At 38.8% G+C, this 26,432-nt stretch overlaps 1 long non-coding RNA gene across 1 annotated transcript in view; it reads right to left on the bottom strand.

The window, feature by feature from the left end:
- LOC112996808 (uncharacterized) overlaps positions 1-26,432 on the bottom strand; it is a 269,650-nt gene that overhangs the window by 100,093 nt on the left and 143,125 nt on the right. The window contains exon 5 of the long non-coding RNA XR_010388946.1: positions 12,158-12,257. This is a non-coding gene — a long non-coding RNA (uncharacterized LOC112996808). The remainder of the gene's footprint in view (positions 1-12,157; positions 12,258-26,432) is intronic.

Below are 26,432 nucleotides of genomic sequence, written 5' to 3'. Positions count from 1 at the left end.
AAGACCAATTTTTTCAAGTGTTAGAGGTTAATAACACTTATTTCATCCATTGCTTGGATCTAATAAAAGCAGTGGGGCATAACATTCTGTAAAACCAGGCAATGGAGGAAATAACACTAATGTTAACCTCTAACATAAACGTAGTGGTAATTACCCCAGTCTTCTTTTAAAATGAATGCCTTTTGTAGTCTCCCAAGTGGCATGGAAAAAGCCTCCTCTCCGTGTTCTAGGCAACCACCAATTTCCCAGATCAGGAGCAATCTCTGCTGTCCATTCCTACTTTTCACATACTTTTTTTTGTGCCAGACTGCACTGTGATAGACAAAGATGTCACACAAAGCATACACACACTATTATAGTAATAAATAAGAGCAATTACTGATAGCTGCCCTTAATGCTTTTATTTAAAATGCAGAGAGAGCTTCCTGCCAGAAGAGAACATTTTGTCCACTTTTCCTTTGTCTGAGATTTAAACAGCCAAATTTGAGTGAAATACACTAAAAAGTGAGGGATATACTCTAAATTAATTCTCAGTGGTGTAACTGAGAAAACATCTGCTCTCAATATTGTTTTATTTTTAAATAAACTATTTTTAAAACCGTCTTTTATAGCTTTCAGGATAATCCTGCAAGTGCATATGAAGTTCCCATTGACCTGAATGGTCACAGCCCAGTCTTTGTGTGTTGATACTATGTGCTGAAACTCGAATTTCATGTATATTCATGAATTTATCCTCAGGATTAATCTTAATTTCTAGCAGTCTTCATGCAGGATAGGAAAGAACATGGCCCTCAGAAATCTAAGTCAGTACTTAACTGTCTGTGCTGTGGCCCCATAAATATTGCAATTCTCCAGGACAGTTACTTTTACCAGCATAATAATTCACTTCCTTCAAAATCCCTCTTGTTGCATGTTAGGACCATCAGGACGAAACAAGCTGAGTGCAGGGTAAGGGTGACTGCAAGCACATTGACAAGGAGTTGATCATGCTCAAAGGGTACTTGTTCAAGCAAATTAAAGAAAAACAAACATGCAACGACACAGATCGGTGGTAACTTCCACAGAAAGGCCAAAACTTGGAATGGAAAATGAGAATGAAAGCGATCGAGTCACATGTTCAACCTTTCTGAGCATATGCAGCATAAATTCAAAATGAAGAAACCTGTATATCCATCCCCCATGAGGCACCTGGCAGGGAGGGAGACGAAGACTGTTTGCTGTGCTGCCAAGCTAATACTCTTCAGACGCATTACATTCACCAAATTCTTTTCTAATAAGGCAAGACAGCAGAGTTCTTTTCTCTTGACATTTATGAAGCCTGCAAAGTGGAAACAATCAGTACTTTGTCAACACCTGACATTTAGCCTGACCTTTTTTTCATAATTATATTAGAAGGCTAGACTAGACCCCAGAACATTTGGAAACCAGCTGGATTTATAAACAGTAAAATATACTTTAGTCCACAATGCTCAACGTAACCAGAGTGGATTCCTCAAACCTTAGCAGAGATATTCACAAAATAGCAGCACCGTTAGGTAGTTTTTTAAAGAAATGAACCCAAGGTCTGTGCATAAAATATAAACACAAACATAATTTTTCCATCACAGTCCTCACAGCCTGACTTTCCTACCTGACCCACAATCATAAAGGGAAAGCTGAAAAGCTGAAAGCTTTGCAGAAAATCCCAAAACCTTTTCTGGGTGGCACATCTCTCTCAGTAACATGCAGATACAGCTGCACTAAAAACAAGAACATTTAGTGCAACTGGTTTTATGTTATTCACTCATGTATTTTACTTATTTCATAACTTCACTACATTTGGAAATCTCCTGCAAGATGTGTTCAAGAGGAAATATGACACCCAACAGCTTCAGTATATACAGGCACTGATTACATCTGTCTGCAGAGGAACAACTCTCACTTCTTCATTTTTCGACTGTTATAGGACATGTTTGGACACACCGATGCAGATATCATCCCTCTCTACCTCACAGGCTTTCCCTGTCTTCCCAAAGTAAAACTGTAGCCTGGTCAGCTCGGGCCTTTACAGCATTATCACTTGCTTTGTCAGTAGCTGTCTGTGGAAGCAGGGGAGCCTACCCGCTTTAAAAAGCAGAACCTGAAAGAAGGAAGGAAAAGATGACCTGTATTGGGATCGTAGGTTTCTACGCACAACGTAGGAAGAGCTATGCCCCCAAGAAATATTTGAACAAAATCATCATTCTGATGCAAGAGAAACAGTATTATTGTAGTCTGGCAGCTACGAAAGAAGGTATTCTGTCGTACCTGCTGCGAACAAGGCCCCTGCTTTAATTATGTCTGAAGCTTGGTGGCAAATATCCAATCCCCAAGTGAAGGAAAAAAGGGAGCTAGTTTTTTTTTTTCCGTTCATTTTGTCGGCTGATTATTCTGAGTCTTTGACACTTTGACCTTTTGTTCTTTACGAATGTGCCCTGGGTATACCTAAAGGGTCAGCGCTGACTGACTGCAAGCAGTTAAATCTGGCTTTGTACAGCGCTTAAACACTCTCCACAAGGCCCAGCATCTGCTCCTGGCCCCCGCGCTCGCACTCCCTCACTTTGAGAAATCCTGTTCCTATCAATTGCCAAAAGCTGGGGACTAGTGGGTACATTACGGACACAAAGGATTTCCTTCACGGCAAAGCACAAGCCCAAGCATTGCTGGCTGCTATGAGATCTACTGCTTACGTGACAGCAGCACGGGCTAATGACCGATCCAGAGATCAACTTTGACAGACGACCATGATAATAAAAAGGATTCATTGAGATAGGAGTATGAAATAGTTTGTCTGTGCACAAACAACCCTGACTTGTGCCTCTAAGGAAGCCCTCTGTCAAAATGCGACCTACCGCCAGCTTTGTGGGGCAGATACCTCATAAATGACTTCAGCAAGCATGATAGAACAACAAGAAAAAAGAATTCAGGATAAGATACTTGAGAACATGCTATTTCAAAAGCCGAATTGCACTGAAAGATTTTGATCCTAAATATCAGCTACACATTATAGATTTGATATATCGCTCAAAGACACTGAGAACTGTCCCAACGAAAGCTCAAAGAAGGTTATGTGGCAAACTCTAAGCGACTGAAAGACAGGAGCAGAGGAAAGCTTAGGAGGGTATTTTTGCTACTGACATTAGCTTCTTTCTTTCTATTGGATACACAGGGACCCTGGGAAATGAAGTTTCTAAAATGGTATTGGGCTTGGATGACTAAAATTAGGCCATACAAATACCATGTAAATATTGCCCTTGAAGGTGTAGCAAATACAATGTATTTGGCAAAACTTCTGTTATGCAGATAGATAGCTGTGCTCATGATAGAAAATGCACTATGTTTCCTAACACATAAGCAGCGGAAGTGCTAAGTTTATGTGCAAACCTTTTCACAAGGCTTCTTCTTCAGACTTGTCTACGACCCACTGTACTTGCTGTGATCCCCAATCTCAAATCAGAAAACGGCTTGCGGATTTCTATCTTTATTGAAATACAAATTACAAGCACACTGATCACTCCTCTTTCCTGTCCTATCTATTCTCTTTCCATTTACATCTTCTCTCCTGCCTGTTATAATTTCCAGGTATTTCAGCCTCCTCAACGTCTGTAACACCCAGTGCCTTCAGAGGGGCTCTGTACTCCCACTAAAAATTTCCACGCTCACAAATGTGTCCAGAATGTGTTCGGTTACACATAGATTTGCACGCAGGTAGGGACCGAGCCGAGCGGTTGCAGTGACTCTAATGCTATTGATTCAGTGCAGTTTAGCTTTTCTTTCTAAATAAACACCTAGCTTTTACTCTGGTAAGACAACCACAAATAAATAAATACATTCATACATTATGTTATGCACCAATATGCTCCAAAAGCAACTGCCCAGTAGAAGAAATCCACTGCCTTTACAAATTGATGAACCACAGCTATAGTAGTTGACTTCAAAATGTGACCCATCAGTGTCCCAGGCACTCAGATAACAGAGCTGCCCTGTTCAAAGTTTTCTGGGGAAGCTACAATGTGAGCTACGATGGAAGTTCATAAACACTCCAGTGGCTGATGAGTGATGTGACTAGCCACTAGTCTATAGGAGGGGAATGCTGAGTTCGCTTCCTAAGCATTAGGAAGAACAATATTTTATACACTATAGAAGGCAGATCTTTAAGGGACACTGAGTAAAATTCTTCTCTCTAATAACTCTAGGACCATAAGCTATTTAAAGCAAAAATAAAGCCAGGAATGCCCTTAGTGTATAAATCAAAATTTACATTAAAATGGATGGTTAGGATAAGTATGATCCTGGAGGGTCCCCTATGGAAAAATACTGGATTCATCAGGAAAGTAATGACGATCAAGCCTCTGGTGTGCAGCCTGTCCAAAAGGAGGCTCGTGTTATGGCCAGTCTAGTCAAAATGGGGACTTGTATCATCATTCTGTGCTTCAGCTTTAAATAACCACAACTTCTGTATTCAACAACTGAGGAAAATAATCTTCTTTTAAAACTGTTTATATTTTTTAAATGGGTTATTTAAAATTAAATTTTTGGCATTCAACCTGTGGAAAAATATCTCGGTGTTAGGTTTTTATCTATCCTGTAAATCAATCTTCATCTATCCTGCAGTAAAACCATGTAATTCAGCCGTCACTCATTTAGAAAGGTGGCACAGATCTATTACCAGACTCCCTCCTCAGAGGCTACTATACACTGCCTCCCCTTCCAGTCTGCTGCGGGTTGTTCTGGTGCACACTCCATGGGCAGATGTTCCATGAGAATTACTATATTTATTTAAACAAACTGTAATTTTAAAAAAAACTCTTAAGGCAAGTAATGATGAAAAAAAGCCCCAAGTTTTTCTACATCTGTTTTTGTTACACACAGTAACCAGGGAGATGAAAATATCCACAATCTTTGGTTCTGCTACTCATAACAAAGTGCTTCTGCTTTATACACTGAATGGTTTCATTTGATTTTTTTAAGAGACTGAAAATAAACACAATCTCTATGCATAGTTTCCTCTGTTTTCAGGAACTATGACCTTTGACTCCTGTAAATCTATTTAAAACTAATGTCTAAAGTTCTGTTGTTCCAAGGATGTACCAAATATATCTAAGATTTATGTAACAATAAATCTTCTCTGTGCTTTCCTCTGTCAATTTTATTTCATTAACCAAAGCCAGTAACCAAAAGAGCTGCACATCCTCTGGAAGCCATCTAATGGGTTATTTATTTTTAATACAAACAAGTAGTTGTTTGTATCTCATATTAACATTGAAGGCAGGTGAAGACAGTTAGGATTTACTGTCACACACGTATAGATGTGCAGTAGCACTACGAGCGAGTTATTACTACAAAAAGCTTACTTAACACCATGATAAGCATTCATCTCTGAAAGCAACCCCATTAAAACAATCCAGATACGAAGTGTGCGCTACTGTATTTAGCACTCTTGAAGACAATGGATTTTGCTTTTTAGAAGCTATGGGAAATGTCACAATATTACCATTTTAAGATCAGGTTCTTTGAATGTCATCTTTTTGTTGTATCCTTAAACCAATATCCCTCCCCACAGCAGCCCCAAGCCCCCGCTTAACACTGACTTAAACCACTAAAAAAAATATATATATATATATATATATATATATTCTCTTAACCAAGAATTTTTCCCACTCCAATGGTTTGGACAACTTACAAGTTTCTGAAAAAAAGCTGATACGATCATTGTAGATTGATAGCAAATCTTCTGTTTCAGCAGCATCACTTGGTGTTGTATAACAACTTGATGAGAAACAATCACCTTGGTATACTTGTTTGCATGTCTGCTTCTAGAGCAAGAGCTACTAGTCTGTCCAGAAGCATTTCTGGCATGCTGAGCTAACTATCACAAGGTTCAGCTGACAGGGCTAAAGCCATATTGCATGGCAAACAGGACTGGGTAGTGGCATATTTAATTACTCAGATATATATGCATTACTTCAAAACAGCTCACTTCCCAAAGCTAAGAAAATTTTTGAGCAAAAATTCATTCACTGGGAGGAAAATTTACAAAAGAAATGAATCAGAAATTATTTGGGGAAAAAGTTCACCATACAGGAAACAGCCACAAATTCATATCCAAAGAAAGAAGATAACCTGACTAAACCACCAGCTGGGTCAAAAATTAAGACACCAATGGAGAAGAAAGGATACCATATAAAACTCATGGAAAAATAGCAGATGGTGATCCATAAAAAATGGGAGTTATGCACTGCAGAAAATTGCCCAAGAAAGCTTAAAAATGAATGATGGTAGTATTAAGGACAATATGAAGGGTTTTTTTTAATAAATCAACAACATAAAAATTTCTTACTACTGAGATCAGGGTCCGCTATAGTTAGGAATGGTTAAAGTGTTAATATTCAAGTAGAAACAGCAGATGCCTCAAAAACAAGAGAAATGGACTTGTATCACTGGATGATGAAGTTCACAGTCAAGGAAGATGCTTAGTGATATCAGCTAGCTATAAACCTTTAAATCAGTTAGCCAAGATAGCACGCGCAGAGGATTCCTAGAAGAGCTGGTTGAGTATGTATCTGGCCTGATTTAGTTAATTTTTAATAAATCTTTTAATAATGGGGAAATTCAAGAAGACTGGAAGAATGCTAATGATTTGCCAGTACTCACAAAGGGCAAGTTGGATGACGCAGGTAATTACAGGCTGGTTTGTTTGACATCCATTTTAGGCAAAATAATGGAAAACTAATAAGGAATTGAATTGATAAAGAACTCAAGGATAGGAACATAATTACTGCCAGTCAGCATGTTTTTATGGAAAATAGACCTTGTCAAACATATTCTATCCCATTCAGTCTTCTGAGGAGATTATATATTACGTTAATGGAAGTAACTGCACAGATGCAATAATCTTAGATTTCTATGCGACATGCAGTCCTGTTTTCTTTAGTACTATCCAATATCAATAAGACACATATGAATGGGTTAAGAAATACCTCTTTATCATTTGTCAATTGGGAACAGTCACTGAATGGAAGTTTCCCTAGGGGTAGGCCCTCAGACTGGTTTTAGGTCTAATGCGATTCAGCATTTTTATTGGTGATCTATAAATAAATACTGACCTACAGCCAGACATGCAGTGGGAGACTATATCTTTTAAAGCAGCAATAGAAAGGGATTTAGAGTCAGAGTATGCAGGTAATTTAAACTGAGCTTAACGCTTTGTCAAGTCTAAATAGTGAAACCAGAGACATATAAACAGAGGAGTACTGAGCAGGAGGAGTGTGTTTTAACCTCTAGATGAGTTATGATGAAGCCACGAAGGAATATTTTTGCATAGTTTTGGCGTTCACTTTCTGAAAAGACGACAAGAAAACTGGAACGACTGAGGGGGGAAAAGCTACAAAAACGAGGGCTGGAGAAAATTTCTTACACTAAGACATCCTTAAAGATCTCATTTTGTTCACTTTAACTGAGAAGACTTGAGAAGAATCTTAGTGTGTAAATACCTTCACGGACAGAAAATACCAGACACCAAAGGATTCTCAACTGTAGCAAAGAAAGATATTGCAAGATGCAATGGCTGGAAAGTGAAGCTGGACATATTTAAATAAAGTATTTTTAAGCTAATTATTTACACCTGAATGAGAAAAAAAAATGAGTAATGGATCCTCCATCTCTTCAAATCAAAACTGACACTTTTCTATGAGATACACTTTAGTCAAACATAAATAATAGGGTTCAGCAGAGAATTAACTAGTCAGAAGTTAATGATGGATAACCTCATGGTCCCTTCTAGTATTAAACTATATAAGCCTATGAGTTAAACAAAATGTTTTTCAGCCTAATTAGAGTCAGGGGAAATATGGCAGAGGCTTAAATATCAGGTATGAATCTCAGAAAGCTGGCTCAGCTCTATATCACTGAGAGGTAAATTAATTACCATTGACAGTCCCTTTAATGACTGGCTGGTGAAAAGTTCCTACTGTGCTGTTGTTCCTCAGAGACTTTGGGGTTCACCCCAATTTCCCTTCTTCTCAGTAACATTTGTGTCCTATATCCCATTTCACTATGTCAGAAGTTAATTCTATATAATGCTTAGATTCAAACTTCTCTTAACTGAGAACTGGGCAGGCATTAGACTGGGTGGGCTTAGACCCACTGAAACCAAATATCAGTTCAAAAAATCAGGACTTGTAAATAGGGGTTCCTGGTTTCTGATTAAACTGTGGCCTCCTTTTCTTCACTGGATCCATTTTTAACACTGTTCCAAAGCTCTTTTCTTTAAAGGGAATCCCCTAGCTGAGCAAATGGCTGCATCAGTTCTCACCACAGATCATGCCACTTCCCAGAAGGATCTGCATGAAGTAATGGTGAACAGAATTGTGCCGTAGGGATATCTGAACTCTTCCTTCTATGAGTAAAGGGCAGGAGCTTTATGTAAGAACTTCTCTTCAAGCAGTAAATAAGGACAAAAGATAGGCGCTTTTAATTAAAAAATTCCTAAGACAACTGCAGTAACATCTCTCAGTGCATTTGAGAGAACATTCCAAGTCACCATAAGGATTTATTGTTCATGACCACGGGGTGACGGGTGTTTTCTAGACATTCAAGAAAGAATTGCTCCTGCCTTATGGGCCTATCCATCTCAGAGGAGACATATAAAATGGAATACCAAAAAGGGTTCTTCTAAAGTGCAAGCCACAGATGAAGCAGGAACCTTAAAAAGAATTGAATATAAACATATAAGGCAAGAGTCTTGCAAACTGACTCAGGCAGGCTGTGCTGTTCAGCAGGGACTGCATGAAAAAAAGATGGTGATAATATGAGAAGCAGATGGATTTGGGAATCCTGGAGGAGCAGATGGAGAGGAATGGGAACAGGAAGTTTGATGTGGGAGGACAGCTAAGGAGGGCAAGCTGTTCTTACACACAAAACTGTGAAAGCATTGGCAAGTTGTTTAAATCTGATGCAGTAAGAGATGAGGAGCCAGAAGAGAGGTATGAAACCTCTTCCTTGGAATGTATAATCATACCTCTTTCATGGTATGACACCATGAGGCAATGTGATCACGCTGATAAGTAAGGAAAGAGCTCAACAGATGCATTTCATGTTACCTGGAAAGGGTTCTACTTGCTTTTTGAGAAGACAAAATAGTGGATGTCGCAACAGTCAGGGACAAGTAAAATGAGAATCTGCGGGAACTGACATCAACATGGATTTCAAAAAAATCAGTTAGCTTACTCTGCAAATAATACTCGCAGCTAGATTTGGGGACAGATGTTTAATTGATGGAAATCAGAGGAGCTGTATTAATTTCAGCGGAGTTATAGCAACTTATGCCTACTGTGGGTTTAGCCCTGTTTCTCATTAACTACCAACCTATCATCAACAGTAGTACACTTTGCATATTTACAGCACTAAAGGGCTATTATTTTTAGACTGTCAAAGTTACTTTTTTTGTCAAAAGCTAACTAAGTTTGCTGATGTTTCTCCATTCACAGTTCTGCTTCTGCCACAGATAGCCATTTCCACTGGCTTTAACTTGGTAAATATTTGATATTTTATCAAGTATTATGTCATCCTCAGTGTATGGCTCACAGTCTTGTCACTTAAGTTTATATGGCATGCGTTAGTCAATTGGAGATTGACATATGAATTTGATTTAGGTTAAAAAATATGAACCAGAGTAGAAGATGAAGAATTCAATTTATAACCACTAAAACTGCAAGGAAAATACAACTGAGAACAATGTTGGCATTCCTCAAAATAGCAGATATATGTGTGGTTGTGGTTAGGAGAGGGAGGGCAAAGGGGAGGATTTTCCAAAGTAATGGAATAGAAATTTTACAGTGGTTTGTCTGGCCCTTCTATTCATAGAGTTTGTTAACTCCCTAAATAAAATAAGTACGGAATTTGTACTTAACAAGTACAGAGTTTGCATTTTAAGTAGTAGTTTGTGCCTGAGGATCTCAACTGATTTTATTAAGCAAAGGAACAAATTATTAGGTACAAAATATATCTGAAAGATAAAATTAAGACTAGTAGAACATCTTCAAACTGTAAGGCTGTCACACGACCTTCTGTGAGGCCTTCCGCCTTGCAAAGGCGGCTCAAAATCTGAACATTTTCTTAATCTTTTGATCCATGATTCTTTCTCCCAGCCTTTGCATTAGCAGGGTGAATTGTATTTCATTTGAAGTTTTTCTTAACTGAAGAGAAGCCTTCACTAAGTATTAATAGCTGAAAATCCTCCAAAGTTTGGCTACATACATACGCACAAATCTTAGACATGCATACACATGAGACTAAATTCTCATTTGTGTCCAGCAGTAATTCCTAAAAGGAAAACAGAGAGCAGCATTAAGGAGCCTGAGACAGCTGCCTAATTAACGGACTTCTTTTGTTTCTTTCCTTAACAATGGCCCAAGGGTTTTTCCCTTTTCTCTTCTTTCCCCCACTTTTCCCTCACTGATGTTAACATCTTACTGTTTGTTGTACAAAAGCACAAGCTAGAAATTACTCTTTGCCTCCTCCCTCATCCTCACTTTGCCTGAATAACGAGATGACGCAAATTTTTCCTCTCTTTTCCTAGCATTTTTATTCCAGCTCCATATCTAAATTTCTTGTCCAGTCTATAACTGTTTTCATTCCTCTCAAATATGCAAAATACAGCTGAAGTTTGTCTTTTTGACTCACCAAATTGATTGTATCACTCTTCTTTTTCAGAGCCCTTTCTAGTTATCAGTTGCAAAGTTAAATTTAAGTTCTTTGTCATCAGTTTCCAGGTTCTGTTACTGTCCCTTACCTTTTTATCTCTACTTGTCAAGCTTTGTGTTACCACCCACATTTGCTAAAGTTCAAGCTTGCCTACTGGTCTTTCAGTCATTCACAAGTCACCTCTATTATCTGTTTCTCAAATATCTTCTCTGGATAGAACAAACTCCCTGAAGCCATGTGCATGGCTCTTCCCCTACTGAGGTTTAATGCCCTCTTAATAACTTACTTTTCCCATGCTGCTAAGAATTAACTGAGATTACTTGCATATAAATTGTCATTTTTTGTTACCTAACCTCCATTCAAATTTCTTTTACAAAACCTTTCTAGATGCATTCTAGAAGATGCATGCAGTCAGGAGTAGGCTCTACAGAACCATTAATAAAATGAAAATAAAGAATATTGTATCCCATACATACAACTGTTGCTGCTGCTGATGACGACGACAATGTTCAGTCGTAATCCCACTGAAGAACTCATAGCTCCCTAAAGCTAGAAACTACCATTAGATCCTCTCTTGCTGACTACCACCATTCGATCAGATGAACATGAAATTCAATGACAGGAAGTAACACCAAATCCTGTATCAAGCTTTCTCGAGCCTACAGGGTATACCACAGGCCTTAAACTAGGGACACATCAATACACTACCATTTCCTGAGGCTCCTGAAGTGACAGAGGATTGATTTAATATGCCCAAACTTTAACCCTTTAGAAAACTTAACCCTGCAGAGGCAAGCGATTGCCATTTGTTCCCAATCTCTGACAATCTCAGCCTTCCACAGAGCTAAAACAGTTGTTTGGTATGACCCTAAGCGTGTCAGCCAGAGATGCTGTAAGAAGGATAGAGGGGTCAATTTGACGGTGAGAATCAGACCCACACAATTTGTATTTTGCTCTACAGGAATTCCTTTCTGCTTTTCATCACTCTACCAAACAACCAAACTTATCTCTGCTCCACTTTTCAATGAGCTGGGCAATAGGAGCTAAATAACTTAGCATCTTCAAGGCATATAAACCTGCAGTTTTCTTCTACATTCAGAATTAAGGCATTCACTCCCCAAAATTAGTTATTGGTAACTAACCATACCCATATGGCTACAGAATGAAATAGTATGGCCAGGAGGGGTGTTTTAAACAATACAATGCATTTCGGGAGAGAAACGTGTTGTTTGCTGTATGGATGAGGATTACTATTCATTTTGAAGACGAATATGAAATTAACAAACAAAGGGTTATGTATTAACAAGAATAGCAACAACCCTGGTCAGGAAAGGTCTTAAAATATTAATAATCATATACCTACATGAAGACAAAAATATCCCATCTGTTCAAGCCATTATAAAGTCAAAGTAATAAATTGGTATTGGATACTTACAGTTTTCTGTTTGTCTTCTTCCTGTTCCCCATTGATTCTATAATGCATTTGCATTGCTAAGTGAGCTCTCGGGAAGTACGGCTGAACACAGTTTCAGAAGCTACAAAAGAACAGAAAAAGATTCTAAGTTAGTTTGCAGTAATAACAGCAATAAACAAAACAAGAAAAAAAACTTAGAGAAGAAGTATCTTTCTATGGAAATCCTAGCTGTACTCTTCTTTGGTTCTAGGGAAGAATATCAGTATTAAAGTAGTTTAGCTTAGCAGAAACATTTAATTCTCATGAGTATCACTTTGTAAGAGACCTAGAATGTCCTGGCTAATAAATATCTTCAGTCAAATTAAACAAATCAAGGTAGCAGTACTGTAGTGGCTTAATTTTATAATCTACCTATACAGTACAGTAGGGGACTTACTCTGATTTATTTATGCCTGTACCAAAATCCATCTCTTTAGCATCTCATAATTTAATCAAGTTAGGAAAACAAAATCCTGTATGCTACATAAGTTTTCAGTATATATGTCAGGAGCACTTTCAGCCACAGTTTCCGAATGCTACCCTCTTCAGGGTACCCGAACAGATCTGTAATAGCAGTGACGGCCTCCTGTGAGTTGACAGGAAGATAGACAGCAATCCAAGTGTTTAAAGACAGGGAAAGGAAGTCACTCAAGTTTTTGTGGTGAGAACACTGTAGGAGGGAGAAGTCTTCCAGCAAAAGAGGAGGAAAGATCCTGGATGCACCCATCTCTGCTGAGTGCGAAGAGGGACACAGACTGCGCAGCTATAGGGCTGATCACTAGAGGTGCAGAGCTGCTGTGACAAAGTGCTGCTTCCACCCTGTTGAATGCTGACTTTCAGTCCCCGCCACCACACTTTTGCCTTTATCTGTTGAATCCATATTCTGAGATAATACAGCACTGGCTATGCTCGCTTAGCAGGAGATTTAAGTGGGAAACAAATGCTGCAGTTCACAGGGAAAAATGAAACAGAAGTAGACATAACGGAAGATTTTATGAAAGGGAAGAGAAATTCTTAGTACTTGAGAGCTGGGATAGCACTCTAAACATGAAAGTCATGAATCAGTTACAAAGATAACAAGTTATATCAACAAATCAATTATAAAAAGAACAGTTTCAGGCATGTTTAAGGCCAGACCAATAAAGATTTGTGCTCAATGCTATACAGTTTGTGCTTGTCCAGTGGCAAACTGTACACCTTCCAGTTTCCATTTCCAAACCCTAATTGTGCAACCCTATCCTGAAATATTACCATTTTCCTTCATTTCCCACATTTTACAAACAAGATGATTATATTTCAGGCAACAACGAAGAATTCCCATAAATTCCATTCCCATAAAATTCACAAAGGCTAGAGATAATGCCACTATAAGATGATCACCACTGAGATAAAATAGCTTCTTTGAATAAATACGAGCCATACTACGTCAGATCTATTTCAAACAACTTCAGAGTTGGCATCCCATCTCCTTCTACACTCTTCCAACACCATCAGCTGTGAATAAGCTCTGTCTTCATGCTCACTTGCAATTTTGGCATCTTGACGGACACATCATGGGATTTTTTTTGTTCTTTCTCATGCTGTTTGTTGACTCATATTGCCTGAATTTTTGCTGCAGCACTTGTATTTACAGAATAGTCATACCCTAACAAGCAGTACAAAAGTCACCCTTTCCTACATCTTCCCAGAAGTCTGGGCTAGAACAAGCAGTAATTCACTCCTCCCTCCTTCCCCACTCCCCCATTCTTCTGACATCCTCTGACTCCAGTCCATCTTTTCTTGTTAGTAAAGGGGTAGTCGTCCTCACTGGCATTCGTGGGAAGCAGTATTCCTGCACGCTGGAAATGCTAAGCAGATAGTCTGAAGACAGTCTATTAGTGCTCTGTACCACCACCTGCTCACTGTTCTGCAGATTTTCTGTGAGAAGTGGGGGTCAGGTTCTAAATGTCCTCAGTTGAAGTCTCCAGAGATAAACTGAAAGAATAGGGGTAGGGAATACCATGTCTTGTAAAAGGCAACTTTAATTTCTTGGTCAACTTTTTTAGTTCCATATAGTGCAAAATACCCAGTTTTTCAAAGCTTGACTAGATATATGCAGTCAGGAAATAGTTGGCATATAATTTCTTAAGTTTAGGTCTATCCCCGTACAGTAACTAAATTCATCATCATCCACCGCTAGTAACATTTGAAATGTCCTCTGCAGCAGCTCACTGCAATGACTACATTTAGGCAGTAGAATTCATCTTGAAGCACGTATCAGAAAGCAGTATGTACAAAGCTGTGATGGATGTTTTCATAATAACCTTACAGTGCACTTTCTCCCACAGGACTAAAAAGCTAGCAACAGTCCTGAATATTGTGAAAAAGGCAGATAACAGCTTTTTCAGACACAGTTTCACAGATTTGGGTAGTACCTCTGACTAATCCTAGGCCACTACTATAACTTAGATTATCCAGACTTAGGTCCTTTTTTTTCTTTTTGGATCTGTTTCTTAGGATGAGTTAAGTAGCGTGTATCACATCTGACCCACAAAAATCTCATGAGAACAAGATGGAGACAGATTTTATGACATTATAAACAATGAACCACCAAAAAGGGCTACCAGCAGAAAGAAGAGAGATTAAGCAAAAAGATACATTGTCTAACTGGGATAAACTACCTGTGCCTTACATCCTCAAGAATCTTGCAACTAGACAGTTAACATGCATTAAAAGTCACTGTGCTGGAAAAATGCATGATCTGAGGGGTGAGAACATTGACTTCCTTTTTGTATTTGCCATTCTAATTATACTGCCCTGATTTCAAATTAAAAGCACAATAGCTTTTGCTATTCTATTATGTAATTATAGATTTCTGTAAACATTCTTTCCTTTGTTGGTTTGCTCCATGTGCACATTTTCTTAAATACATAGAGCAAACAAAATAAATTCTGAAATCAAAACAAAGAGAAAACAATGGTGCCTCAGATATTCCCTTAAAAAATAACTGTGCATCATCCTCAGGCACTTTTGTCATCTGTTGCTATAACCACCACTCTGATTAATGAACACTCACCGAACTGTGCTTGGCTGACTGTAGGGCACTTCCCAGCAGCTAAATGCATAGCTCTGAAATACTGTTCATTTCCAACTCAGTACCAGATTTTGTCCTATCATATCAACAGCCATGCAGCCAAGAAACGGAGCTTTCTTACACATTGTCTCCATGGTGTTTGTGTGTTTCTTCCCTAAACAGACAGATGCAGATTAAGCAATGCATGTCAATCTCATTATGAGACTGTGAAATGTGCAGAAGGTTTGTTACACACTCATGCAATCATACACATTGTGAACATCCTGTTTATTTGGCCTGTTCTCTGATGATTGGCTGTGGTGTTTCAGCACATTACTGACAGCTGGGAATCACTCCAATGGAACATGCTTTTCCTATGACAAAGATCCAGAGAGCAACAGTAACATGTGTCTGCCCATTATTTCAGCCGCACAAAACTGCACAGTCCCTCCAAATGAATAGCACATTCGTTGCTCGAGTCCTGCTGGAACACCACGAGACAGGCCCTCGGCGACCTTTGGAGGCCATCTGAGATAATAAATCCTCAGACCCCCAGTTCCGGAATGCTTTGGGCAAGGTCAGGATGGCAAATTTCCCACTTCCACAATATCAGATGTTACGGTAATTCCTTTTAGCTAATGTGTAAGAGCAAAGGAATGTCTTCAAACCTCATCTAGGCCGTGTGGAATCTGTTGAAAATGCATGACAGCTGTGGGCTTTGGCTGGGCTCTGCCTGTGAATATATGAGATTTGGAAGCTATTCAGACAAGGAAAGGAGGGAATGACTGTACAGTCAGTGTGTACCATTGGTCTCCTGCGCTCCCTTCCCAGCCCCATTTCACAAAACATCGCTGTATCGCAGTTCTGTGGTCATGGCTGTCATGCATTCTTTACAACTGAGCATCGTGGGTCATGTCCAGCACAGAAAAATATGGACGAGCATATGCACACACACACACATGCACAAAAGAAAGGGGGAGGAAAAAAGAAAGAAGGATTTTCATAAGGTCTGAGAAAAGGAAATTGAGTAATTCATCCATTTTTTTTTTTAATATAAAATTGTAGGAAGCAAAAAAACAAACAACTGAGCACTAGGTTGCTGCTTGAGGTGCCTGGATGCCCAAGAAGGGAAGGCATCTCACCTGGCCAGGATTCTCTTGTTGCCTGTTCTCCAGAACCCAGATAAGAGACCAGATCATGCAGAAGATCATGGCCTCTTACATCCTTATTTTTAAGTTGCTAAGCAAAAAAAGTTCAGCGCCAGCTAGCATATTCATCCCTTCTGCAGTCTTGTGCTTTCCAAGGACTTCATAGTCTTGACTTCTCTGATTCCTTAGACATGAGGTCTGCAGCATGTGAGAGAAACTCTGCTTTCCATATGCATAAATTGCTGAGATATAAGGCAAAGAAGGATCAGGACTATTGGCTTACAGAGCTACCCCCACTATACCTAGCTTTTTCAACCTGCAGTTAACAGCCCAGACTAACACAGGCTTTTGACTGTTCTTGAACAATCACAACAGTGTGAGAAAGCTCCTAGCACATGAGGCTTCCTCAAATACTTGACCCTTAGTATTCCACACAGTGTTTCATAAACTTTATTACATTGCATTTTGCCACAAAGCCAGCTGCATATATGGTATATTCGTGTTTTACACCAAAAATAGCAAAACACTGTTTTACATGCAGTAATAGCCACTATAAAGTGTTATTATTGCCAGTGTAAAAGCAAGTAAAAGAACAGATTCAGCAATATGTGGATACAACGCACCTGACGATGAGAGACTTGGAGAAAGCGTTTTCCCTAGATTCCAATGTTTTACTTCCAAAAGAAGCACACTAAGCATTGAAAGGACTGGTTAGCGAACCTGAGAGTAGATCTCTAAGTGTGCAACTGTCATACCTGAGATGTGGCAAAGAGAAGAGGACTTGAGAAATTAGAAATACATTCATTATAAAGACTACAGTAAGCCAGTACAGTAAGTAAACACACACATGACTTTCTGCAAGCAGCTGAGAAGTACAGCAGGTCTAAACTTACACTAGCCAAAGACTAGTTAGGAGAGAAAAAGGTCTTTGGCAAAATCAAAATATATTCAGAACTTTTTCTGTTTTTGTCAAAAGGAGGAGCGCTGGAGAGGCTGTAATTTGTCACAACTTTTCATAGGAGTGGGAGGGAAAATGATTTCATTATTTTGAAGTAAAGTCAGTTGAAAAGATCGACTTAAGCAGAAAGATACAAGAAAAATAAAGTTTTATCTACTTTAGAATGCAGGCACTAGAGAGCTGTAGCTGCTTTGCTCTACCATATATCTAACAAATATCCATATGCGTGTGTGTATATGTATGTCTATATACATATATATGCATACACACACACTCACACGTATCTATACAAAATGGATTTTAAATGAAAGAAAGCGGAATTACTACCCAGTGAAAAACAACGTTGTATTTGATACTGCCTAAAATTTCAATGCCCATATTTAGAGGTTCATAACCAATATCAAGTTTATCAACCATAACAAGTTTAACGTATTCTACTTCATGAAAGTCTGGACCTGCAAGGATGTAATTATCCTTATTCTTGTACTGACCACTGCCTTAAATACCACCTCAAAGAACTCTGCCCTCTAGCACTATATTGGGCATGTGCTTAGCACAGGTGTAAGGGTACTCTCTGCTGCAGGAGTTTTTGATTCACATTCATTTTCCTTTCATCCAATAGGGCTGAAGCTCATTTTGCACTATGCAAGTTTGCATAACTGAATATTGCCAATCATTCTTTCCTCTTTCCTGTCCTCATGATTCTCTGAGCAAATAACACTTTTTCAGACAAATGAACTGAATGAAGTTATATTTTAAACTGCCTTTCCTCAGGTGAAAATGCCTGTTTTCCACCCATCTCCAGTTTAGATAATCCCTGACCCCCATGCCAAACAGGCTTAACATGCTTGACCTTTCATTCAGAGTCTTTGTTAAGGATAATGTAAGGTGCAGTTCTGGAAATACAGAGACAGGCAGCTGTTTTATCCAGTCATAAAAAAATCACACAGTACCTTGTTGTCTTGCATACATGTTCATTGCTATAAATTGTACACTGCTTTATAGTAGATAAGGTGTACTTTCATGGTTTGCATTCACAGGTATATACCAGAGTTCCTGAAGCTGGGTCCTGTAACCTGAACGCTAACCCACAGCACTGCAGTCAAACAGCAGAATGGGCTCTTGGACTATGCTGCAGAGTCCTCTTAACGTAACTTAGATTTGCTTAGGCGACATAAGGGAGTGTCTGAAATCTAGTTCAGAAAACACAGTGTAATCTACCAGGTAAAGGAGTTCAGAAGAGACTCTTCTGTTTTAGGATTAGGAAAAGATTTGTGAAGGACCATTTGCAATGCACTTAGTTCAAAATGGAGTAGCATCAATGAACTGAGAGTGGAAATAAAGTAAGCCAGGAGAGGAAATGCTGTACACATTGCTATGAGAATTTGCTCAGTTAATGACCCTTTGTCACTACCACTCCCTTCCTTGCACACGTGCTTCAGAGAAGAGGCAAAGACAAGTCACTGGGAACTTCTCTGGTTTTGCTAGTTTCTACTTCTTTAGATGAATACTGTAAAATGACATGACTTCATATATAAATTGCTTATATGTTGGTTTTGCCAGCAAATGTTTAGTCATGTAGCCACAGACACATCAGCATTGCTTAATCTATTCCCAGATTTTCTTCTTTTGACTGTGCAAAAAAAAATTGAGCAGATCCTCAAGCTGGAAAGTGCTTATCACTCGGGCAGATGGAATTTTCTCTAGAAAAAGAGAAATGGGCGGCTGCAACCAAATCCAAAAAAAATCATAGATCACTCTATGAATAATTGCCTTCACTCAGTGATCTATGTGCCTAACACACATCTGCCAAGCAAACATCAGGGATAAGATACATTTTGCAATTGCTATAATCAACATGAATCAGCCACACTGATCGGGTTCTCAGAAGCAGCAATGCTTCAGAGCTGATGTAATCTTAAAAACCAAAGACTAATTATTCAGTTGTTGTGCCTGTGGATATAGAAATCCTCCAATCATTAGCACAGGAGGAAGAAAACAAGAGCAAGGTGTGAAGAACAGATACAGTACCAGTCATTTGAAGTTTTATTGGCTTCTCCCCGTTTTCCTGGGAGCATGTATGAACAGACCAGGCTTTGCCTTGCCAAGACGGAGTTCTTTGTATACAATCCTTACAAAATATTAGAGTGGTTTAAGAAATGAACCAAACATTACAGCAACACTACCGTAATGGTTGGTGCCATTAACGCAAATTGTTCATGCTGTTTTGCAGAAAAAGCAAATGGCAGTACATAAAATCAAGTACAATTCCCTTTTCAGTGTAGAAAACTAGCCACACCTTATTAATAGACAAATTCTCCGCAGATAATATTAGTCTGTCTACTGCATTAGACATGGTTTGTAATCCGGACACTGCTTAATTGGGAGTTCTGCCCGTGATTTCAGAGGGATTTTACCTACTGCCCCTGCTTTTATGCAAACTCTCTGACCCCTGGTAAAGTGCATGAAGAGCCTAAAGCAAAGCAAAAGCTGCATTCTGAACATACTATCAAACTTCAAAACAATCCATTTCTAAAATTACAGCTACTGGAAATCTCCTTTTCAGAAGTCTATAGACATGCTAATATTTTCTTTACTAAATTATCAACCAATCCCTCCCACAGTCACAGTTGATTTGCTTCCACATTCAAGAATTTTCAACAGAGCTTAATTGATTCAGCAAAAGAGAAGCTACATTAAAAATACATGGAATTCATGAGGATAAACTTTCTTTCCAGAACCTTATCAAATAGCAGAGGATTTCTGGTGTGATCAGTGGCTCTTTCAATTATGTCATTGGGGCAGATTCAGCACTTAAAAACACCAGTATAAATGTAGAGTAGACCCATTTATTTAGCTTTGCTTCAAGAAATGGATCTAGATTTACTCCACTGCCAATAAGATTTGAACCTTGTCCATTGCTTAGATTACACCATTTCAATAACGTGATGTGATAAAATATAACATGCAACATGATAAAAACAGTATTTGAGAGCATTCACTCTCAAGAGTGTGTTAAATAATAGAGCTTGGTACTTTCCACCTTTTTCAAACAACACACAGCAAAAATCAAACTGCACATCAGTACCTAACAAAGACAATCAAACAAGCCACAAAACAGACATTGAACTAAAATTACATAAGGCCCATATAGAAACAGTTTCAACTTTCACTCCAGAGAAAATATGAAGTACTTTGACCATGCCAGCCATTCCCCCCTAAACAAGATTATTTTCCAACATGGCATTACACAGGAAACTTGCGCAGACTTTATAAGTAAAAAAAGTATAGAAGCCTCAGTTAAGAAATGCATACTGAATGCCATGCAATACTAATATTCAACTTATTTCTTCCTCCATGATGATTTCCAAGCTTTTTTTGATATTCATCTTCCAGTCTGTATTTAGATAGAAAAAACAATCTCTTTAAAGCATAAGTATAAAGAATTTGTGTAAGCTTTTCCAAAATTCTAATTGTATAAATAGCCATGATTTCAAACTGCATGTAATAATTAAAGTAGCATGTTCTACTTAGGAAAATCCATTTTTCATATTGGACATTACCCCTGGTTACAGAGACTGGAGGAATGTTTCTGCTTTCTGTTACACAAGCTTTTCATTTGGTATCTAAAAGTGCTACTGCCATGCAATATGTAAGCAAAACAGCAAGTGGGTGGAAAAAGTACTTAGAAGGCCAACATTTAAATCTTAAAGGCCTGTTCATAACACAGCAGATACAACTTTCAATCAGTTTATCCCAAAGTCTACTTAAGAAGATTGTCTTGTTCTGCCAGGTCCTGTGAGCTGCTCACATAGCTGAGACCAGGTTGCTGTTCAGGGCACACACCTCCTCACCAGGTGACCACACGTCCTCTTACTTATTTCCCCCAATTTAAGAACTCCGTCCCATGCAAAACACCTTCATTTCCCTATGCTGAGCAGTCAACGCAAAGCGAGAGACTTGGAACTGCCTGGGGTGTAGACTCCAAAGACAAGTCCTCCGTCAGCTTCACTCAGCTGTAACAGAGCAATGCACACAGTTTCCCCAGTATACAGGGGACACTTCACTACACGTTCGCCTTTCGGCAGACTCAGTTCTACGGTCTCACCAGTATCATGCAGAACTGTGTTTCGCAGATAGCCATACCTGATGCTCAGTGAGTAACCAAACGTAAGAATCGCTTTTCTTTTACTCCACTGGATAGACCAAGTACAAGCAAGCTTGGCAGAATTAAGCCCAGTGCAAACATTTTAAAATCCATCCTTCATTTTGTGGCTCTGGACTGGGGGCATCCTACTTAGTAATCAGTGTTACAAGAACAATACCAAATGCACACTGTTGCTCTATACATCAAGCATACAAGGATTAGCTCTCCATTTACTCATGCGGTGACATAGAAAAGGTAAGACTAAAGAACAGCACTAGGCCAAGAGACATATGCTTAGCAAGACCTCCTCGCACAGAACCCAACATCTCTCAAACTGAGGTTTCCTGAGAGACAAATTGTCATGTCCATTTGCCTTAACTCAGAAAATTTTGTTCAAGTGACGACGGAGGTAACATCCAGTAGCAGGTTTTTCCAAGACCTGTCTCACTTAATTGGCTTGCTCTAAAAATCAGGCAAGACTACCAATAGCATATATTCATTCTTGTCTACATCAATCTGTCTGTACACCTAACGCTAGACAGATCTATGTACGTGAGCTACTATTTTTTGGTAGTAGGAGGAGATATATGAGTAAAATTTGAATGTGTTGCATGCATTTCTGTTAGCAAACACAAAACCCTGGGATGTATGCTATTGGAGGCTCATAAAAGAACATTCAAAAGATGTGGCCTAGAAAATACAAAAATCCACAATAGGAGCAATAAAACATCCATTGCAATTCCAAAATAAACACAGCAGCAAGGTTTGCAAATTGTGGGCAATTTGTAAAAGACAAACTTCCCTAGGTAAAAGTACTTAATATTCAGCATAGCCTAGGTTTCCAGTAAGTTGCTCTCTTGAGATTTACTTTTATAACCACTCCTGTCTCAGAAAAAAATATATTTCCAACAAATCTGTATCAGCAAAATCATGCTGACAGCAAAGTCTGACTGGCTGGCTGTAATCTGCATACGTGCTGTTTTCGACTGGATTGTGTCTTCAGGGCCTCCTCCTTTTGCACAGGACACAAACGAAGAAAGCGCTGCTGCATGCTGACTGATGTTTTTCCAAGCATTATGAAGCAATAACACACAGGAGCCACAGAAGCTTTTACAAGGGGAAGTCAAATGAACAATCGAAGTTTTGAGTGGATTACCGCAAGTCCACACCCTGTCAAAGCCAGCTCAGAGCTTTTCATATTATGCCGCAATGATTCTATAAATACAGCATAAATAATGTTCTCTATTAATCCCTTCTATTATGTATTCCTGCACACTGTCTCAGGCAACTGGTGCATTCAGCCCGAAATGCTAATCTCCACAAGACTGGGGCATATTTCATGGCTACCTTATCAGCCAGTTTATACTAGCCAGTCTTAAGTTGGGAACCAAGCAAACTCTTTGGGCTTGTTCTCTTGGAAACAAAGTTTTGTAGAATATGAGGGAAAAATCCTCCAGAGATCAGACAGCGTGAATTATTATTATTTCCTTGATTGCATAATAGAGAGTCACTGGTACATGCATCTCTTTTCCACTTTTAAGAGCATGATATACTGTTACTGACAGCTCAACTGAAATTTAGATGAATCGTTTCTTCTTCTGTCCCGCTCATGGCACATTAGCTGTTCAGATCAAATACCTTCGTGAAATCCCAGATACAAAAACAGGAGAATCATACCTGACAAAAATCTGTTTATTGTGCTTTCTGAAATCCATTTATCTGCCAGTGCTTTGCCCCTTTTCTGCTGTAATGTTGCATCATAACCATCATAACATGGTTATAGTTTCAAAAGAAAAAGATTCAGCTAACAGTTATTCATGCAGTCTTGCAAGAAGTGAAATAAATCATTAAATTTCCTGTAATAATAGAGCAAGTAGGATCAGACCCCCCCTAAATTCAACTGTCTCTGGTCTGAGATTATCAGACATCTAATAAGTCAGCACCACATCATGACAGTGTCAGGACTTCAACTGGGCCCAAGTACAAACAGTGAAAAATCTCTCTTTTTTCCTTGAGCATCATCAGGTTTGTCATGCCTGAAGTTCCCTCTCAGAAAAAAAAGCCATCACACACTGCCGCAAAAAATTCAAAACAGAGCTACATTAACACCGCAGTATCTGAGATGATCTGATGTTAGAAGGGCAAGGCTGGTGATAAGAGATAAGAGTCTTTATTGTTCCAGATGTTATCACTGAAAAAAGGGAGACAATGAACACCAAAAACTCAATCATGTATTTCAGCTACGTCAGCAGCTCTGACAAAAGCTCCCCCTTACACATCTCAGCCTTTTTTAAGGTATTGTGCTGCACACTCATAGCCACAGAGGTGTTTTAGACAACCCATTACTCAGCAAGCAGAGTAATTCAACCACGGCCCTTCTCCTGTAAAAATCCAACAAAATCACAATCCATCACAAGAGAAATTTGTTGAAGTGAGCGCTATCTATATTTAAAAATATCATACTTAATATATCATAGTTCCATTCAAAAAAATCTTACCTAACCAAAAAGAATTGCTGCTTTTTTTTTTTTTTTTATCATGTATCATGTCACCTAACAAGGGACAGCAAGACTGGGCTAGAATTTCCTCATGAGCAAGCTCAGAATAGTTTTTTCATACACTTTGCATCTTAGTCTTAATAAAAATACCTTTAGAACAGCATCTCTCGCTGGTCTTTTTTATTTGGATGTAACCATGATGTGTGAAGGGGAACAACAAAGTTATAACCAAAAAAATAAAATATGCTGCATTTTGAGCCCATGCATTTGGTGGTGCTCCTCTTCAATGCAAGTGACAGCAAGGCTGTCGCTAGACTCTCTCCTCTGAGACTTAAAAAACCTTGGTAAGCTACAGTTTACACTGTTACACCCTTCAGTCCTACCAGTATCAATGCTGTGTTGGTTTTTGTGTTGTTTTTTTTTTTCTTTTTTTTTTTTTTTTTTTTTTTTACTGGTGGTAATAAATGGTGTGAAAGTACGAGCTTTTGTCATTTCCTTGGGCATTTACTCTTTAGTACGATACAGCTCAGCATTAATCTTTATACACTTGCCCTCTAGAATTTATTGGAGCTGAAACCAACATGCCTCAAAAAGAATTTAATTTTCTACATAAATTAATCTATTAAATGTAGCAAAAATGGTAAACTTTTTACCACACTTTAAAATTAAATCCTATATCAGCAATAAGTCTTTATTCAATTGCAGGAAGGTTCAGAGATTCTACCTAAAGGGTATCAAATATAAAGGCTTTTCTTACATATGCTCACAATGGTGCAGCACTTATTTCACAGCATTATAAGCAAGTAATCTTCTCAGTTACCAGGGATAGAGGGAGTCTGTGGGTTTGGCATGCAGCCGTACAGGATATGAACTGCAATGCAACAACAGCGGCATTCTCCTTGCAAAATCCTTTAGTTCCTGTAGCTAGACCTCGTACCCCAGAGAATCCAACACTTCTACACATTTTGGAGTTAATAAGATTCTTTTGGTTGGATGAGCCTGCAGACAAACAAAATGCGCCTCCACGTAGGCTCAGCTTCTGTCACAATGATGCCATCACCAGTCCCAAAGCACAGTCACTGTAATGTGCACTCTGAAAGGCTGCTCACCGCTGCTGCCCTAGCTCACAGGGAACTCTGTTTTTAACTGTGCATGAAAAAAACAAAAAAATTCCAATGCTGTTAGTAGCCAACACTGAAAATACTGCTCAAGAGAGAAATTAAAATCTATTTTAACCAGCAAAAGACCTTTAGGAAAAAAATGCAAGGCTGATCCATAACTAAACACTAAGGTACAGAACTGGAGAGTATAGCGTGCCCCAAGCACGCACACCCTGTTCTACTCCCAGCTAAAGAAAATACAATCTGTTTACATGTACAGACAACGAATTCAGCACACAGAGTTCAAACCTTAGGCTTTCAACCCTACCATCACAAGGCCTCCAGATCCCAGCTAAAGTAACAGGTTTAGATATGAGAAGCAGAAGGCTGTTACCACAGAAGACGAGCTGCCAGAATAATCATGTTCACAACAAGAACATACAGCTCTTATCCTTAAATGTTGCCTTAGATAAATGAACAAAATTAATTCTGTCTTATTTCCTGGGTGTTCACTACAACAACTATACTACAAATAAAGTCACTTATCTATTGAAAGTATGACTGGTCGGGTTTAAAGTGTTCAGCTGTATTTCACATTTGTATTATATTACACTTACATTTCACATCTGCATTGTACAATAACCTTTCAAAGAAAAAACCGTAAGCACTGAGATACGAAAAACTGACTGCATGTTAATCAAACTGCGGAAGCGCATCAGCAGTGACAGGATGCAGTAGTTATTTATTCAGCGGTACACATCATCTTCCCACATTCCCAGCACTACCAAGTCAATGCAAGATACTGTTTTTGGTATAGGGGAAAATTTCTTTTCTCTTTCCACATACGTTGTACCAGGATCCAACCACCGCATCATCCAGATGCCAACTCCTTTGTGAAAGATATTATACAAAATCAAACGACTCAACAATCAAACAAACAACAAGAAGTATTGGATGAGGGAGGGCAACTTTTCAGAACTCAGATTCTCTTTCTGTACATAAACTTATGGGCAGATGCAATGTGATGGGAAAACCTGACTTAACACACACGGTTCAGGCTCTGTAACGTACTTTAAGTGAGTAGCTGCATGCAAAATGACCAATTGTAAGTCCAAATCCTTGTTTAGAAAAGGATTTTTTTAATGGATTTGTGAAGGAAAAACCCAGGAGTGGTTGATTTTATGAAAACCCAATTGCCAGAATGTTTATTTTGTAAATATAAAACCTAGAAATTCCTAAAACCTTAGATCCTATTCCCAACAATATGTGCTTGCATTAAGATGGTTTTTCTAATCAGGGATTCACTTCTCTGCATCTACAGAGAACACACATTGGGAAAAGCAGGGAAGAAATG

Source organism: Dromaius novaehollandiae, chromosome 4 (genome assembly GCF_036370855.1).
Source record: "Dromaius novaehollandiae isolate bDroNov1 chromosome 4, bDroNov1.hap1, whole genome shotgun sequence".
In the NCBI taxonomy this organism is placed as follows: domain Eukaryota; kingdom Metazoa; phylum Chordata; class Aves; order Casuariiformes; family Dromaiidae; genus Dromaius; species Dromaius novaehollandiae.
Note: the sequence above shows the minus strand (reverse complement) of the source record. Positions and strands in the feature narration are given on the sequence as shown.